The sequence below is a fragment of the Camelus dromedarius genome, chromosome 23 (genome assembly GCF_036321535.1).
Source record: "Camelus dromedarius isolate mCamDro1 chromosome 23, mCamDro1.pat, whole genome shotgun sequence".
Classification (NCBI taxonomy): Eukaryota; Metazoa; Chordata; class Mammalia; order Artiodactyla; family Camelidae; genus Camelus; species Camelus dromedarius.
Genome location: NC_087458.1, coordinates 11,122,981 through 11,139,960, shown reverse-complemented (window position 1 = coordinate 11,139,960; position 16,980 = coordinate 11,122,981). Strand labels below are relative to the sequence as shown.

Genomic DNA, 16,980 nt, shown 5'->3' with positions numbered 1-16,980 from the left:
ACAAAAATACATACTTGTGGAATCCAAACAATAGTACAAGTGAACCTCTGTGCAAAACAGAAACAGATTCACACAGAGAGAGAACAAACTTACAGTTACCCAAGGGGAACGTGTAGGCGAGGGATCAATTAGGAGCTGGTGTTAGCGTGTAGGAACAACAGGATTTACGGTACAGCACCGAGAAGTATATTCAACGTCTCGTAATTACCTGTAACGGAAAGTAACGATCTATATGCGTATATATACACATGTATAGAAAAGATAATCAGTTTACTGTACCCCTGAAAATAACACAATACTGTAAATCAACTATACGTCTATTAAAATGAAAATTCAAAAAAAATAAAAATTAAAAAAAGAGGCCAAACGGACACACGCAAGGGCAGAACCGTTGACAAAGTAGGATTTGATGGTGCTGGGGGGTGGTGTCGCTAGGTGGGGTGCCAGTGGTGGGAGGAGGGCTTCAGGGGAGGGGGTGGTGTTTGTTGTTGGGGTGTTGGTGGTGATGGTGGTTTTAGTGGTGGGGGAGCGGGCGGGTGTTCGAAAAATATTTCGGCTGAGGGACGTAAAGTGAACATAGAGTGCACTCTGCCCTGATATTGTGGAATTCCTCTTTGGAATTCCTCATGCAGGATAACGCTTTGGGGACACTCCTGGGGAGTGCAATGTAGCCCTCCCAGGGGCGGCAGCTTTTCGGTTCCTGGTTGAGCAAACACTGTGTAACTTTCCGAGTGTGGGGAGAGTGAGGCAGAGAGCGGGGAAGCGCGGTGAAACGTGAAGAGGTGGGGCGAGCGGGTGCCAGTGTAGGGTATTCCTTCCAGTGCACCGTGTGACCCCAGCGGGATCAGGGTAAGAAAGAGAAAAGGGACAAGGAAGGTGTGTGGGCGCGAGAGTGGCTGAGCCCGCAAGGCGTCAGGTCACGGAGGCTTGGCTCTCGGGGTTGGGGTTTTCGTCCCACGGAGGGTAGGGGGCGCCGGCGTGGGCAGGACAGGAGAGGGAAGGTGCGGCGGTGGGCTGCGGGTGGGAGCATGCTGTGGTAGGACAGGTGCCTTGAGCGTGGGAGAGGGGAAGCCTAGCTCCGCTGTGGGCTGCGGGACCAAAAGGGGACTGGGTCGCTGCATGGGCCGGGAATCGAACCCGGGCCTCCCGCGTGGCAGGCGAGAATTCTACCACTGAACCACCCATGCACCGATGGCCGCCGCCGCCCGACGCCGCCCCAGCGGCGCTCGCCGCCAACCGCCAGACACTGGTGGCTCGCTGCTCGCCCATGGACATCCGCTCCATGTGAGCAGGAGGCGGTGAGTGACCTGAAGGAGAGGCTCCGGGGGAACGGGGAGGACCCCCAGGGCGCGGCGCGGTCGGAGGGAAGGAGGGACGCAGGGACGGAGGCGGACTCGGCCCAACCTGCGCTTCCGAATCTGCCGTCCAGGGCCGCCGCCAGACTGTCAGTGTCGCCGGAGGAAGCCAGGAACCGGACCCAGCCTGGCCTGCGCCCGAATTCCAGTCAGGGCAGGCGACGCGTGGCAGGTCCGGCTGAGCTCCGATGCTCCTCACAGCGACCGCCGGCCCTGGCCCAAAGTCCCTCTGGCGCCTGGCTTTCTCGCTCGTGCCGGGCGTTGGCGGGCAGCAGGCTGGAGAGGGGATGGGAGCTCGGGCTGTGAGGAGACAGCGAGTGTGGGACATGGGCGCCTGGGAGCGCCGCCGCCGCCGCCGCCGCCGCGCCAATGACCAGCGCTGTCTGAGCCTGGCTTCTGCGCTCCTGCCGGCCGCTCTCCCGAAGGGTCCCGCTCCGGTGCGTTGGTCGTGAGGAGGAGCACTTTGGCCGAGTGGCTGCTGGCTCGTGGACAGCCGTCTGAGGGAGCGCGCCGGGGTGTGGCTGGGTCCGGCCGGGGCAGCGGCTTCTCGCGTGAACATGCGCTGTGGCGCCAAGGTGGGTGAAAGAAGTGCCGCGAAGGCCTGCACTGCGAAGGCGAGGAGGGCGTGTGTCCTGAACGGCAGTTTCCAGAGGGTTCCCCCTGGGCTGTTTCCGTGAGGCCGGCGCACAGGACTGGGCAGGAAGAGCAGCTGTGGCTGAGGAGGTCCTGCGTGTGAGAGGCGTCGTGTGGGTGTCGCGTCGAGGGGGCCGGAGTCTGGGGAGCTGGCAAGAGTGCGAGGCAGGAACGGAGTGTGAGGCGGTAGGGTGTTGTCCAGGCCCGGGACGGGCCGGGTGCAGCATTTGTTGGGCGGGCCAAAAAAGGCTGGCTTGTCAGGAGTGGGATTCGAACCCACGCCTCCAGGGGAGACTGCGACCTGAACGCAGCGCCTTAGACCGCTCGGCCATCCTGACGGCGGGCCTGGGCGCGTCGCCGCTCGGCTGGCTGGGACCCGACGCGACGCGGACACCGATGCCCTTGGCCCGACGCGGTGCTCTGCGCCAGGGGGCGGCCGTCCGGCTGCGCGACGGACCGGGCGCGCGCCGGCCAACGGGGCAGCGAGGCCAGCCGTCGCGCCCGGCTCCGCCGCCGCCGCCCCCTCGCCCACCCCTGGCCCGGGACCCAGCCGTGTGCCGCGTCCGGCCAGCTTCTGCCGCCGGCCGCGCCCACCCCTCCGCCTCTTCTCCCGGGACGTGGCACGGCGAGCGCCCACCTCCTCCTCACAGCCTTGCTTGAGCTCTCCGGCCCCCTCGGGCCCCCTCCTCCCGGCGCGATCCTGGCGTCGGGGGCTATAGGCAGCGCGCACTGGGAGTTTCCAGCGCCACGCGGATCCGTGTCCCTGGCGGGGTCCCGGGCTGCCTCCTTGCATGACGCGTTTGGTGTGGTGTCGGGTCGGGTCGGGTCGGGTCGGGCACGTGGCGGGCGCCCGTGGTGGGCAGAGGGCCGAGGGCAGGGGGTAGGCGACTGCAGGCAGCCGGAGAGCAGTCGGGCGCCCGCGTGGCCGCCGCCGTCCTCGTTAGTATAGTGGTGAGTATCCCCGCCTGTCACGCGGGAGACCGGGGTTCGATTCCCCGACGGGGAGGCCACACGCCCCTTTTTGGTGGCTGGCGCCGCTCTCTGTCCAGCCGCCTGGCCCCAACGGCCCTTCTTCTCGTCCCTCCGCCCTCCAGCGGGGCCTGCCCACCCTCGACCGCCTCCAGCCCTCCACCCCTGCAACCCCTTGCCCGTCCTCCTCGCCGGGCGCTCGGGCGCCACGGCCGAGCGAGGGCCTCCTCTCGACCCCACAAGCGCCCGACGACATTGCGGCCCGCCCACAGTGGCTGCCGCAGTGGGCTCCTTGCGACGCGACGCACACCTGCACAGCTTCACGGCTGCCGGGACGGGTGTGGGGCGGATGAGTCCCGTCCCCTTTCGGTGCCGGGGAGTGGCCTCGCCCAACAGCCGTTGGAGAAGGGCTTTGGCGAGCGGGGAACCAGAGGTGGCGTGCCCGCGGAGGGGTCGGGCCGCGGCGTGCAGCCGAGGGCCCGGCAGCAGCAAGGCAGCGACAGCGCGCCCCCACCCCGCCCCCCGCCCCAGAAGCGTTCGGGCCGGGGGCGAGGGCAGCTGCGTAGGGCTGGAGCGCTTGAGGCGCCCGGGGCGGCCGACGGTGGCGCCTGACGCAGCGCAGAGCTGCTGGCGGACGGGGCGTCGGGGCCGGGCTGCGCCCGGCCGCCGCAGGGGCAGCGGCGGCGGCGGCGAGACCGCGCTCCGGCGAGCCCGGGGCCGGCGTGTCGGGGCGGCCCGGGCTGTGCAGCGTTGGTGGTATAGTGGTGAGCATAGCTGCCTTCCAAGCAGTTGACCCGGGTTCGATTCCCGGCCAACGCAGCGGGCCCATCTTTTGCCGAGCTCCACGGCCGGCCCTCCCGCCCGGGGCCCGTGAGGGAGAGCTGGGAGCTGGGCGCAGAAAAGAGGGAGCTAGGTGGCCTGCGGCTTCTCGCGCGTGTGCGGGAAGGAGGCGCGCAGTGTTTTGAGGGTGCCAGCAAGCAGGAAGAACGCTAGGGCACGTGGCTTGCCAGGGGCGGAGGGCGGCTGGACGTGGAAAGGCCGGGCCTTGGCGCCAAGGCAGCGCCCAGTGGCTGGGTCGAGCAGAGGCAGGCCCGACGCGGAGCCCGACGCTCCCTGGTGGTCTAGTGGTTAGGATTCGGCGCTCTCACCGCCGCGGCCCGGGTTCGATTCCCGGTCAGGGAAGCATTTCTTCTTCCTCTCCGCCTACCAACCTCCCCAGCGCGTCCACAAACACTCCGCCCCCACCCCACCACCACCCCCCTTTTAGCCCACGCGCCAAGCCAACTCGTCCGCTCCTTCTCCCCCGCCCCGTGACCTCAGCGCCCCGACAAGAGCCACCCGGTACCCTCCACCTGCAGCCCCAGGCCCTGGCGTGCAACCTCCACCCTCGTGCCCCGCCAAAACTTTCGGCCTCGCGCGCCCACCCACTCGAGGCCTTCGGCGACGACTCCTGCTCCGACGCTTGCCCCAGCCCCAAACACGACTGGCCGGCGCAGCCGTGGCCACGAGCGTGCTTGGACTCTCAAGCGGCACTGCTTCCGCCACCACAATCCTCGCGGCTGACAAGCCACCCTCTCTTCCCAGCTCAGGCGGTGGTGCTGCTGCTTGTGCTGGTGGTGCTGCTGGTGCTGCTGGTGCTGCTGGTGACGGTGCTGGTGGCCGTGGTGGACAGGGTGCTGGCGATGGCGCTGCAGGTTGTGGCGGCGGCGGCGGTGGTGGTGGTTGGCGGCATCACTGGTGGCCGCGTCGACGGAAAGCGGAAGGCGCGGGAGAGGGCCCTCCGTCTCCAAGTTGGGCCACTTGCCGGGACTGGCCGTCCCTTACGTCTCCTTTCAAGCCAGCGACCAGTCCCGATGGCTTACCTGCTGCGTGCCAGCTCCTGGGCTGCCCTCGAAGCCCGTGGGCCTGTCGTTGGCCTTCAAGGACGCGGGGGTCTTGAACCACGCAGGGGAGCAGACAGGCTGCCGGGAGGCGGAGGTGTGAAAAGGAACCTGGCCACGTGCTTGTAGTTGGTCGAAAGGGCAGTGGAGGTGAGAAAGCAGGCAGAAACCGGATGCCGCCCGGGAAACTTTAGCTATGCAAGTGGCAGGGTGTGGAGACAGATGCGTGGCAGGGTGGACTACCAGCCAACATGGTATTCGGATTGCATTACCGGTACTCTCAGTCCTGTCACAGAGAGGCAAGAACGTTACCGACGATACCTCCCCCTCCACTAACAGCAAACACACACACACACACGCACACGCGCGCGCGCACACACACACACACACACACATACACACACACCAGAGTCTCACACACACACACATGCACCCCTCACCTGGCTATGACTTCTAATATTCCCCATTCCCACGTTACTATCTATTATTGGATGGACTCCATCCCTCTCTTCAGCCTGTCTTCACCTTCTCCTATGGATTCTGGCCATGGTGAATCACCGACCTCGGTCTCCTCTCAGGCCAGGCTTGGGCGCGTCTGTCAGCAAAGGGTTTGGTGTGCGGTTCACAGCTTGTTTCCTTCAGAGGCAGAGTGGACAGCCGATGAGCTGCAGCGTTTGGCGGCAGCAGTATAGTCGCTGGATTTAGAGCAAGCCGGTTCCCCTGTGGAAGGGAGCCCCTGTCGGCATATGGGTGCATCCCATCACCGCAGGCGCTTTCGTCAACGCCCTTGTGGGTGTGTTCGGGGTGAGTGTGGGTGGGCGAGAGTACGGGGTGAAGGTGTTTGTCGCCGTGGTTGGGGGCCACACCACGAGGCTTAGGGAACGGAGCCAGACGACCCCATAGAGAAGGGCCGGCCTTGAGCCTCGGGTTGGGAGGTGGCAGGACGAGTCCAGGGCACTGGGTGGAGCGCAGGTGCGAAGGAGAGGAGTGGGGCTTGCGGGGAACTGGCTAGGAGAGTAGTTGGCCACTCAGGCAGGGGCTCTGCCGAAGCTTGGGCCCGCGGTTGCCCTTGGCCCCCCAATTGCGTGCGGTGTGCGGGTGGGTCCGATGTAGGGAAGAGGGTGGCCATGGAGTAGGAGTGGGTCTGAGGAGCCCGTGGGAGGCCAGGAGTGGCGGAAGTGAGTCTTCTGCACCGGATGTGTGAGAGAGGGGCTGGGGAACTAGGGGCTGGTGGCGGGTAGAGGGGAGCGAGCCTGGAGTCTTCGAGGAAGGGCAGATAGCAAGCAGGGGGGGTGAGTGGGCTGTGGTACGAGGACGATGGTGGGAGAGGACCCCAGCGGGGCGGTGGGTGAGAGGGCGAGACAGGTGGGCTGTGCTTTGAGGTGGTCAGGCTAACCAGGGGGCTGGGGCTGGGGCAGCAGGGTAGGAAGCAGGCAAGGGAAGGACAGAAACAAGGGTAGGAGACAGGGTCTAGGCGAGGTCTGAATTGAGTGGGGCATTCTACAGCCCCAGAGACACAGATTACCTCATCAGGAAACACTTTCAATCCGTCAAGCCTCAAGTCTGAGTGTGTATGTGTGTGTGTGTGTGTGTGTGTGTGTGTGTGTGTGTGTGTGTGTGTGTCTGTGTGTGTGTGTGTGTGTGTCTGTGTGTGTGGCAGGGTGTGGAGCTTAGGGGATGTGGTTGGGGAGATTGGCAGGTGAGGATGGAGTCGAGAAGTAAAGAGGCCACAAAGGAGAGCTACCATATGATCCAGCAACCCCACTGCAGGGTATACATGTGGGAAAGATGAAACCTCCGCTTCGAACAGATACAAGCACCGCACCCCTCCTCCACATTCCTAGCAGCACTATTCGCAATTGCTGAGACCCGGGATGAACCCAAGGGCCCATGAGTGGACGATGGACCTAAAAAGATGCGTTGCATAAATATACCGTAGAATATTACTCAGCCATAAAGAAGGATGGAATATTGTCATTTGAGGCCACATGGATGGACCTAGAGTCCATCAAAGGACGTGAAGTAAGTCAGACTGAGAAAGATAAATATTATATAATATCACTTCCGGGTGGAATCTAAAACATAATAGACATGAATCTATGGACAAAACAGAAACACACTCCACAGACATCGAAAACCAACTGACGGTTATGCGAGGCGAAAGGGAAGGCTGGAGGGATCAGTTAGGAGTGTGGGATTAACAGATACACGCTACTGTGTATAAAATAGAGAAGCAACACGGACTTGCGGAATCACACAGGGAACGATCTGCAATGTCCTGGAATACCCTATGAAGGAAACTAATCTGGAAATACAATATACATACAAACCGAACCACTGTGCTGTACACCCGACCTAATACAGGACTGGAAATCAACTACACTTCAACGACAACAACAATGAAGGCACCAAAGGAGAGCTACCATATGATCCAGCAACCCCACTGCTGGGTACGTACGTGGGAAAGATGAAACCTCTACTTCGAAAGGTTACATGCACCGCCCCCCTCCTCCAGGACCTTCCTAGCAGCACTATTTGCAATAGCCGAGACCCAGAATGAACCCAAGGGCCCATGAGTGGACGGTGGACTTAAGAAGATGTGCTGTAGAAACTTACCAGAGCATATTACACAGCCCCAAAGGAGGATGAAATAGTGTCATTCGCAGCCACATGAATGGACCTAGAGTCTATCACACTGTGTGAAGTAAGGCAGTTATAGAGCAAGATAAACATTATATGATATCCACTTCCAGGTGGAACCTAAAACATAATATACAATTGTCTATGTACAAAACAGAAACACACTCTGCAGACGTCGATAACCAAGTGACGGGTACGCATGGGGAAAGGGAAGAGTGGAGGGATCACTTAGGAGTATGGGGTTAACAGATACACGCTACTGTGTACAAAATAGAGAAGCAACACGGACTTGCTGAATAACACAGGGAACGATCTTCAGTGTCCTGGAATACCCTATAATGGAAAATAATCTGTAAATACAGTATACATTCTAAACCGAATCACTTTGCTGTGTACTTGAAACTAATACGGTCTTAGAAATCAACTACACTTCAACGACAACGAAAACAACAATGAAGGCACCAATGGAGAGTTACCATATGATCCAGCCGTCCCCATCCTGAGTATGTATGCGGAAAAGACAAAACCTCTAATTGGGAAAGATACGTACACCTCAATGTTCATAGCAGCACCGTGGGCCATAGCCATGACAGGGGAAAAAATCTCAGGTGTCAATCCGTGGATGATTGGCTTAAGGAAATATGAGATATAGATAAGTAGATAGATAGAGAGATCGATCGATAGATATCGATAGAAAAACAGACAGATAAGAGAGAGAGGGATTTTCAATGTATTAAAGTCAATCTCGTGGAATATTACTCAGCCATAAAAAAAGCATGAGATCTTGTCATTTGCAGCAACACGGATGGACCTAGAGAGCACCGAACCTAGTATAATAAGTCAGACAGAAGGACAAAAATACATACTTGTGGAATCCAAACAATAGTACAAGTGAACCTCTGTGCAAAACAGAAACAGATTCACACAGAGAGAGAACAAACTTACAGTTACCCAAGGGGAACGTGTAGGCGAGGGATCAATTAGGAGCTGGTGTTAGCGTGTAGGAACAACAGGATTTACGGTACAGCACCGAGAAGTATATTCAACGTCTCGTAATTACCTGTAACGGAAAGTAACGATCTATATGCGTATATATACACATGTATAGAAAAGATAATCAGTTTACTGTACCCCTGAAAATAACACAATACTGTAAATCAACTATACGTCTATTAAAATGAAAATTCAAAAAAAATAAAAATTAAAAAAAGAGGCCAAACGGACACACGCAAGGGCAGAACCGTTGACAAAGTAGGATTTGATGGTGCTGGGGGGTGGTGTCGCTAGGTGGGGTGCCAGTGGTGGGAGGAGGGCTTCAGGGGAGGGGGTGGTGTTTGTTGTTGGGGTGTTGGTGGTGATGGTGGTTTTAGTGGTGGGGGAGCGGGCGGGTGTTCGAAAAATATTTCGGCTGAGGGACGTAAAGTGAACATAGAGTGCACTCTGCCCTGATATTGTGGAATTCCTCTTTGGAATTCCTCGTGCAGGATAACGCTTTGGGGACACTCCTGGGGAGTGCAATGTAGCCCTCCCAGGGGCGGCAGCTTTTCGGTTCCTGGTTGAGCAAACACTGTGTAACTTTCCGAGTGTGGGGAGAGTGAGGCAGAGAGCGGGGAAGCGCGGTGAAACGTGAAGAGGTGGGGCGAGCGGGTGCCAGTGTAGGGTATTCCTTCCAGTGCACCGTGTGACCCCAGCGGGATCAGGGTAAGAAAGAGAAAAGGGACAAGGAAGGTGTGTGGGCGCGAGAGTGGCTGAGCCCGCAAGGCGTCAGGTCACGGAGGCTTGGCTCTCGGGGTTGGGGTTTTCGTCCCACGGAGGGTAGGGGGCGCCGGCGTGGGCAGGACAGGAGAGGGAAGGTGCGGCGGTGGGCTGCGGGTGGGAGCATGCTGTGGTAGGACAGGTGCCTTGAGCGTGGGAGAGGGGAAGCCTAGCTCCGCTGTGGGCTGCGGGACCAAAAGGGGACTGGGTCGCTGCATGGGCCGGGAATCGAACCCGGGCCTCCCGCGTGGCAGGCGAGAATTCTACCACTGAACCACCCATGCACCGATGGCCGCCGCCGCCCGACGCCGCCCCAGCGGCGCTCGCCGCCAACCGCCAGACACTGGTGGCTCGCTGCTCGCCCATGGACATCCGCTCCATGTGAGCAGGAGGCGGTGAGTGACCTGAAGGAGAGGCTCCGGGGGAACGGGGAGGACCCCCAGGGCGCGGCGCGGTCGGAGGGAAGGAGGGACGCAGGGACGGAGGCGGACTCGGCCCAACCTGCGCTTCCGAATCTGCCGTCCAGGGCCGCCGCCAGACTGTCAGTGTCGCCGGAGGAAGCCAGGAACCGGACCCAGCCTGGCCTGCGCCCGAATTCCAGTCAGGGCAGGCGACGCGTGGCAGGTGCGGCTGAGCTCCGACGCTCCTCACAGCGACCGCCGGCCCTGGCCCAAAGTCCCTCTGGCGCCTGGCTTTCTCGCTCGTGCCGGGCGTTGGCGGGCAGCAGGCTGGAGAGGGGATGGGAGCTCGGGCTGTGAGGAGACAGCGAGTGTGGGACATGGGCGCCTGGGAGCGCCGCCGCCGCCGCCGCCGCCGCGCCAATGACCAGCGCTGTCTGAGCCTGGCTTCTGCGCTCCTGCCGGCCGCTCTCCCGAAGGGTCCCGCTCCGGTGCGTTGGTCGTGAGGAGGAGCACTTTGGCCGAGTGGCTGCTGGCTCGTGGACAGCCGTCTGAGGGAGCGCGCCGGGGTGTGGCTGGGTCCGGCCGGGGCAGCGGCTTCTCGCGTGAACATGCGCTGTGGCGCCAAGGTGGGTGAAAGAAGTGCCGCGAAGGCCTGCACTGCGAAGGCGAGGAGGGCGTGTGTCCTGAACGGCAGTTTCCAGAGGGTTCCCCCTGGGCTGTTTCCGTGAGGCCGGCGCACAGGACTGGGCAGGAAGAGCAGCTGTGGCTGAGGAGGTCCTGCGTGTGAGAGGCGTCGTGTGGGTGTCGCGTCGAGGGGGCCGGAGTCTGGGGAGCTGGCAAGAGTGCGAGGCAGGAACGGAGTGTGAGGCGGTAGGGTGTTGTCCAGGCCCGGGACGGGCCGGGTGCAGCATTTGTTGGGCGGGCCAAAAAAGGCTGGCTTGTCAGGAGTGGGATTCGAACCCACGCCTCCAGGGGAGACTGCGACCTGAACGCAGCGCCTTAGACCGCTCGGCCATCCTGACGGCGGGCCTGGGCGCGTCGCCGCTCGGCTGGCTGGGACCCGACGCGACGCGGACACCGATGCCCTTGGCCCGACGCGGTGCTCTGCGCCAGGGGGCGGCCGTCCGGCTGCGCGACGGACCGGGCGCGCGCCGGCCAACGGGGCAGCGAGGCCAGCCGTCGCGCCCGGCTCCGCCGCCGCCGCCCCCTCGCCCACCCCTGGCCCGGGACCCAGCCGTGTGCCGCGTCCGGCCAGCTTCTGCCGCCGGCCGCGCCCACCCCTCCGCCTCTTCTCCCGGGACGTGGCACGGCGAGCGCCCACCTCCTCCTCACAGCCTTGCTTGAGCTCTCCGGCCCCCTCGGGCCCCCTCCTCCCGGCGCGATCCTGGCGTCGGGGGCTATAGGCAGCGCGCACTGGGAGTTTCCAGCGCCACGCGGATCCGTGTCCCTGGCGGGGTCCCGGGCTGCCTCCTTGCATGACGCGTTTGGTGTGGTGTCGGGTCGGGTCGGGTCGGGTCGGGCACGTGGCGGGCGCCCGTGGTGGGCAGAGGGCCGAGGGCAGGGGGTAGGCGACTGCAGGCAGCCGGAGAGCAGTCGGGCGCCCGCGTGGCCGCCGCCGTCCTCGTTAGTATAGTGGTGAGTATCCCCGCCTGTCACGCGGGAGACCGGGGTTCGATTCCCCGACGGGGAGGCCACACGCCCCTTTTTGGTGGCTGGCGCCGCTCTCTGTCCAGCCGCCTGGCCCCAACGGCCCTTCTTCTCGTCCCTCCGCCCTCCAGCGGGGCCTGCCCACCCTCGACCGCCTCCAGCCCTCCACCCCTGCAACCCCTTGCCCGTCCTCCTCGCCGGGCGCTCGGGCGCCACGGCCGAGCGAGGGCCTCCTCTCGACCCCACAAGCTCCCGACGACATTGCGGCCCGCCCACAGTGGCTGCCGCAGTGGGCTCCTTGCGACGCGACGCACACCTGCACAGCTTCACGGCTGCCGGGACGGGTGTGGGGCGGATGAGTCCCGTCCCCTTTCGGTGCCGGGGAGTGGCCTCGCCCAACAGCCGTTGGAGAAGGGCTTTGGCGAGCGGGGAACCAGAGGTGGCGTGCCCGCGGAGGGGTCGGGCCGCGGCGTGCAGCCGAGGGCCCGGCAGCAGCAAGGCAGCGACAGCGCGCCCCCACCCCGCCCCCCGCCCCAGAAGCGTTCGGGCCGGGGGCGAGGGCAGCTGCGTAGGGCTGGAGCGCTTGAGGCGCCCGGGGCGGCCGACGGTGGCGCCTGACGCAGCGCAGAGCTGCTGGCGGGCGGGGCGTCGGGGCCGGGCTGCGCCCGGGCGCCGCAGGGGCAGCGGCGGCGGCGGCGAGACCGCGCTCCGGCGAGCCCGGGGCCGGCGTGTCGGGGCGGCCCGGGCTGTGCAGCGTTGGTGGTATAGTGGTGAGCATAGCTGCCTTCCAAGCAGTTGACCCGGGTTCGATTCCCGGCCAACGCAGCGGGCCCATCTTTTGCCGAGCTCCACGGCCGGCCCTCCCGCCCGGGGCCCGTGAGGGAGAGCTGGGAGCTGGGCGCAGAAAAGAGGGAGCTAGGTGGCCTGCGGCTTCTCGCGCGTGTGCGGGAAGGAGGCGCGCAGTGTTTTGAGGGTGCCAGCAAGCAGGAAGAACGCTAGGGCACGTGGCTTGCCAGGGGCGGAGGGCGGCTGGACGTGGAAAGGCCGGGCCTTGGCGCCAAGGCAGCGCCCAGTGGCTGGGTCGAGCAGAGGCAGGCCCGACGCGGAGCCCGACGCTCCCTGGTGGTCTAGTGGTTAGGATTCGGCGCTCTCACCGCCGCGGCCCGGGTTCGATTCCCGGTCAGGGAAGCATTTCTTCTTCCTCTCCGCCTACCAACCTCCCCAGCGCGTCCACAAACACTCCGCCCCCACCCCACCACCACCCCCCTTTTAGCCCACGCGCCAAGCCAACTCGTCCGCTCCTTCTCCCCCGCCCCGTGACCTCAGCGCCCCGACAAGAGCCACCCGGTACCCTCCACCTGCAGCCCCAGGCCCTGGCGTGCAACCTCCACCCTCGTGCCCCGCCAAAACTTTCGGCCTCGCGCGCCCACCCACTCGAGGCCTTCGGCGACGACTCCTGCTCCGACGCTTGCCCCAGCCCCAAACACGACTGGCCGGCGCAGCCGTGGCCACGAGCGTGCTTGGACTCTCAAGCGGCACTGCTTCCGCCACCACAATCCTCGCGGCTGACAAGCCACCCTCTCTTCCCAGCTCAGGTGGTGGTGCTGCTGCTTGTGCTGGTGGTGCTGCTGGTGCTGCTGGTGCTGCTGGTGACGGTGCTGGTGGCCGTGGTGGACAGGGTGCTGGCGATGGCGCTGCAGGTTGTGGCGGCGGCGGCGGTGGTGGTGGTTGGCGGCATCACTGGTGGCCGCGTCGACGGAAAGCGGAAGGCGCGGGAGAGGGCCCTCCGTCTCCAAGTTGGGCCACTTGCCGGGACTGGCCGTCCCTTACGTCTCCTTTCAAGCCAGCGACCAGTCCCGATGGCTTACCTGCTGCGTGCCAGCTCCTGGGCTGCCCTCGAAGCCCGTGGGCCTGTCGTTGGCCTTCAAGGACGCGGGGGTCTTGAACCGCGCAGGGGAGCAGACAGGCTGCCGGGAGGCGGAGGTGTGAAAAGGAACCTGGCCACGTGCTTGTAGTTGGTCGAAAGGGCAGTGGAGGTGAGAAAGCAGGCAGAAACCGGATGCCGCCCGGGAAACTTTAGCTATGCAAGTGGCAGGGTGTGGAGACAGATGCGTGGCAGGGTGGACTACCAGCCAACATGGTATTCGGATTGCATTACCGGTACTCTCAGTCCTGTCACAGAGAGGCAAGAACGTTACCGACGATACCTCCCCCTCCACTAACAGCAAACACACACACACACACGCACACGCGCGCGCGCACACACACACACACACACACATACACACACACCAGAGTCACACACACACACACACACACACACATGCACCCCTCACCTGGCTATGACTTCTAATATTCCCCATTCCCACGTTACTATCTATTATTGGATGGACTCCATTCCTCTCTTCAGCCTGTCTTCACCTTCTCCTATGGATTCTGGCCATGGTGAATCACCGACCTCGGTCTCCTCTCAGGCCAGGCTTGGGCGCGTCTGTCAGCAAAGGGTTTGGTGTGCGGTTCACAGCTTGTTTCCTTCAGAGGCAGAGTGGACAGCCGATGAGCTGCAGCGTTTGGCGGCAGCAGTATAGTCGCTGGATTTAGAGCAAGCCGGTTCCCCTGTGGAAGGGAGCCCCTGTCGGCATATGGGTGCATCCCATCACCGCAGGCGCTTTCGTCAACGCCCTTGTGGGTGTGTTCGGGGTGAGTGTGGGTGGGCGAGAGTACGGGGTGAAGGTGTTTGTCGCCGTGGTTGGGGGCCACACCACGAGGCTTAGGGAACGGAGCCAGACGACCCCATAGAGAAGGGCCGGCCTTGAGCCTCGGGTTGGGAGGTGGCAGGACGAGTCCAGGGCACTGGGTGGAGCGCAGGTGCGAAGGAGAGGAGTGGGGCTTGCGGGGAACTGGCTAGGAGAGTAGTTGGCCACTCAGGCAGGGGCTCTGCCGAAGCTTGGGCCCGCGGTTGCCCTTGGCCCCCCAATTGCGTGCGGTGTGCGGGTGGGTCCGATGTAGGGAAGAGGGTGGCCATGGAGTAGGAGTGGGTCTGAGGAGCCCGTGGGAGGCCAGGAGTGGCGGAAGTGAGTCTTCTGCACCGGATGTGTGAGAGAGGGGCTGGGGAACTAGGGGCTGGTGGCGGGTAGAGGGGAGCGAGCCTGGAGTCTTCGAGGAAGGGCAGATAGCAAGCAGGGGGGGTGAGTGGGCTGTGGTACGAGGACGATGGTGGGAGAGGACCCCAGCGGGGCGGTGGGTGAGAGGGCGAGACAGGTGGGCTGTGCTTTGAGGTGGTCAGGCTAACCAGGGGGCTGGGGCTGGGGCAGCAGGGTAGGAAGCAGGCAAGGGAAGGACAGAAACAAGGGTAGGAGACAGGGTCTAGGCGAGGTCTGAATTGAGTGGGGCATTCTACAGCCCCAGAGACACAGATTACCTCATCAGGAAACACTTTCAATCCGTCAAGCCTCAAGTCTGAGTGTGTATGTGTGTGTGTGTGTGTGTGTGTGTGTGTGTGTGTGTGTGTGTGTGTGTCTGTGTGTGTGTGTCTGTGTGTGTGGCAGGGTGTGGAGCTTAGGGGATGTGGTTGGGGAGAGTGGCAGGTGAGGATGGAGTCGAGAAGTAAAGAGGCCACAAAGGAGAGCTACCATATGATCCAGCAACCCCACTGCAGGGTATACATGTGGGAAAGATGAAACCTCCGCTTCGAACAGATACAAGCACCGCACCCCTCCTCCACATTCCTAGCAGCACTATTCGCAATTGCTGAGACCCGGGATGAACCCAAGGGCCCATGAGTGGACGATGGACCTAAAAAGATGCGTTGCATAAATATACCGTAGAATATTACTCAGCCATAAAGAAGGATGGAATATTGTCATTTGAGGCCACATGGATGGACCTAGAGTCCATCAAAGGACGTGAAGTAAGTCAGACTGAGAAAGATAAATATTATATAATATCACTTCCGGGTGGAATCTAAAACATAATAGACATGAATCTATGGACAAAACAGAAACACACTCCACAGACATCGAAAACCAACTGACGGTTATGCGAGGCGAAAGGGAAGGCTGGAGGGATCAGTTAGGAGTGTGGGATTAACAGATACACGCTACTGTGTATAAAATAGAGAAGCAACACGGACTTGCGGAATCACACAGGGAACGATCTGCAATGTCCTGGAATACCCTATGAAGGAAACTAATCTGGAAATACAATATACATACAAACCGAACCACTGTGCTGTACACCCGACCTAATACAGGACTGGAAATCAACTACACTTCAACGACAACAACAATGAAGGCACCAAAGGAGAGCTACCATATGATCCAGCAACCCCACTGCTGGGTACGTACGTGGGAAAGATGAAACCTCTACTTCGAAAGGTTACATGCACCGCCCCCCTCCTCCAGGACCTTCCTAGCAGCACTATTTGCAATAGCCGAGACCCAGAATGAACCCAAGGGCCCATGAGTGGACGGTGGACTTAAGAAGATGTGCTGTAGAAACTTACCAGAGCATATTACACAGCCCCAAAGGAGGATGAAATAGTGTCATTCGCAGCCACATGAATGGACCTAGAGTCTATCACACTGTGTGAAGTAAGGCAGTTATAGAGCAAGATAAACATTATATGATATCCACTTCCAGGTGGAACCTAAAACATAATATACAATTGTCTATGTACAAAACAGAAACACACTCTGCAGACGTCGATAACCAAGTGACGGGTACGCATGGGGAAAGGGAAGAGTGGAGGGATCACTTAGGAGTATGGGGTTAACAGATACACGCTACTGTGTACAAAATAGAGAAGCAACACGGACTTGCTGAATAACACAGGGAACGATCTTCAGTGTCCTGGAATACCCTATAATGGAAAATAATCTGTAAATACAGTATACATTCTAAACCGAATCACTTTGCTGTGTACTTGAAACTAATACGGTCTTAGAAATCAACTACACTTCAACGACAACGAAAACAACAATGAAGGCACCAATGGAGAGTTACCATATGATCCAGCCGTCCCCATCCTGAGTATGTATGCGGAAAAGACAAAACCTCTAATTGGGAAAGATACGTACACCTCAATGTTCATAGCAGCACCGTGGGCCATAGCCATGACAGGGGAAAAAATCTCAGGTGTCAATCCGTGGATGATTGGCTTAAGGAAATATGAGATATAGATAAGTAGATAGATAGAGAGATCGATCGATAGATATCGATAGAAAAACAGACAGATAAGAGAGAGAGGGATTTTCAATGTATTAAAGTCAATCTCGTGGAATATTACTCAGCCATAAAAAAAGCATGAGATCTTGTCATTTGCAGCAACACGGATGGACCTAGAGAGCACCGAACCTAGTATAATAAGTCAGACAGAAGGACAAAAATACATACTTGTGGAATCCAAACAATAGTACAAGTGAACCTCTGTGCAAAACAGAAACAGATTCACACAGAGAGAGAACAAACTTACAGTTACCCAAGGGGAACGTGTAGGCGAGGGATCAATTAGGAGCTGGTGTTAGCGTGTAGGAACAACAGGATTTACGGTACAGCACCGAGAAGTATATTCAACGTCTCGTAATTACCTGTAACGGAAAGTAACGATCTATATGCGTATATATACACATGTATAGAAAAGATAATCAGTTTACTGTACCCCTGAAAATAACACAATACTGTAAATCAACTATACGTCTA

At 60.3% G+C, this 16,980-nt stretch overlaps 10 non-coding genes across 10 annotated transcripts; 6 read left to right on the top strand and 4 right to left on the bottom strand.

Annotated features, from left to right (window-relative positions):
* Positions 1-1,116: 1,116 nt before the first annotated feature.
* Positions 1,117-1,187, bottom strand: TRNAG-GCC (transfer RNA glycine (anticodon GCC)). The gene has a single exon. It is a non-coding gene; the product is annotated as a tRNA-Gly (tRNA).
* A 1,056-nt stretch (positions 1,188-2,243) lies between these two features.
* On the bottom strand, positions 2,244-2,326 carry TRNAL-CAG (transfer RNA leucine (anticodon CAG)). The gene has a single exon. It is a non-coding gene; the product is annotated as a tRNA-Leu (tRNA).
* A 596-nt stretch (positions 2,327-2,922) lies between these two features.
* Positions 2,923-2,994, top strand: TRNAD-GUC (transfer RNA aspartic acid (anticodon GUC)). Its single transcript has one exon. It is a non-coding gene; the product is annotated as a tRNA-Asp (tRNA).
* A 710-nt stretch (positions 2,995-3,704) lies between these two features.
* Positions 3,705-3,776, top strand: TRNAG-UCC (transfer RNA glycine (anticodon UCC)). Its single transcript has one exon. It is a non-coding gene; the product is annotated as a tRNA-Gly (tRNA).
* Positions 3,777-4,067: 291 nt separating this feature from the next.
* TRNAE-CUC (transfer RNA glutamic acid (anticodon CUC)) lies at positions 4,068-4,139 on the top strand. Its single transcript has one exon. It is a non-coding gene; the product is annotated as a tRNA-Glu (tRNA).
* Positions 4,140-9,445: 5,306 nt separating this feature from the next.
* Positions 9,446-9,516, bottom strand: TRNAG-GCC (transfer RNA glycine (anticodon GCC)). The gene has a single exon. It is a non-coding gene; the product is annotated as a tRNA-Gly (tRNA).
* Positions 9,517-10,572: 1,056 nt separating this feature from the next.
* On the bottom strand, positions 10,573-10,655 carry TRNAL-CAG (transfer RNA leucine (anticodon CAG)). The gene has a single exon. It is a non-coding gene; the product is annotated as a tRNA-Leu (tRNA).
* A 596-nt stretch (positions 10,656-11,251) lies between these two features.
* On the top strand, positions 11,252-11,323 carry TRNAD-GUC (transfer RNA aspartic acid (anticodon GUC)). The gene has a single exon. It is a non-coding gene; the product is annotated as a tRNA-Asp (tRNA).
* Positions 11,324-12,033: 710 nt separating this feature from the next.
* Positions 12,034-12,105, top strand: TRNAG-UCC (transfer RNA glycine (anticodon UCC)). Its single transcript has one exon. It is a non-coding gene; the product is annotated as a tRNA-Gly (tRNA).
* A 291-nt stretch (positions 12,106-12,396) lies between these two features.
* TRNAE-CUC (transfer RNA glutamic acid (anticodon CUC)) lies at positions 12,397-12,468 on the top strand. The gene has a single exon. It is a non-coding gene; the product is annotated as a tRNA-Glu (tRNA).
* Positions 12,469-16,980: the final 4,512 nt, after the last annotated feature.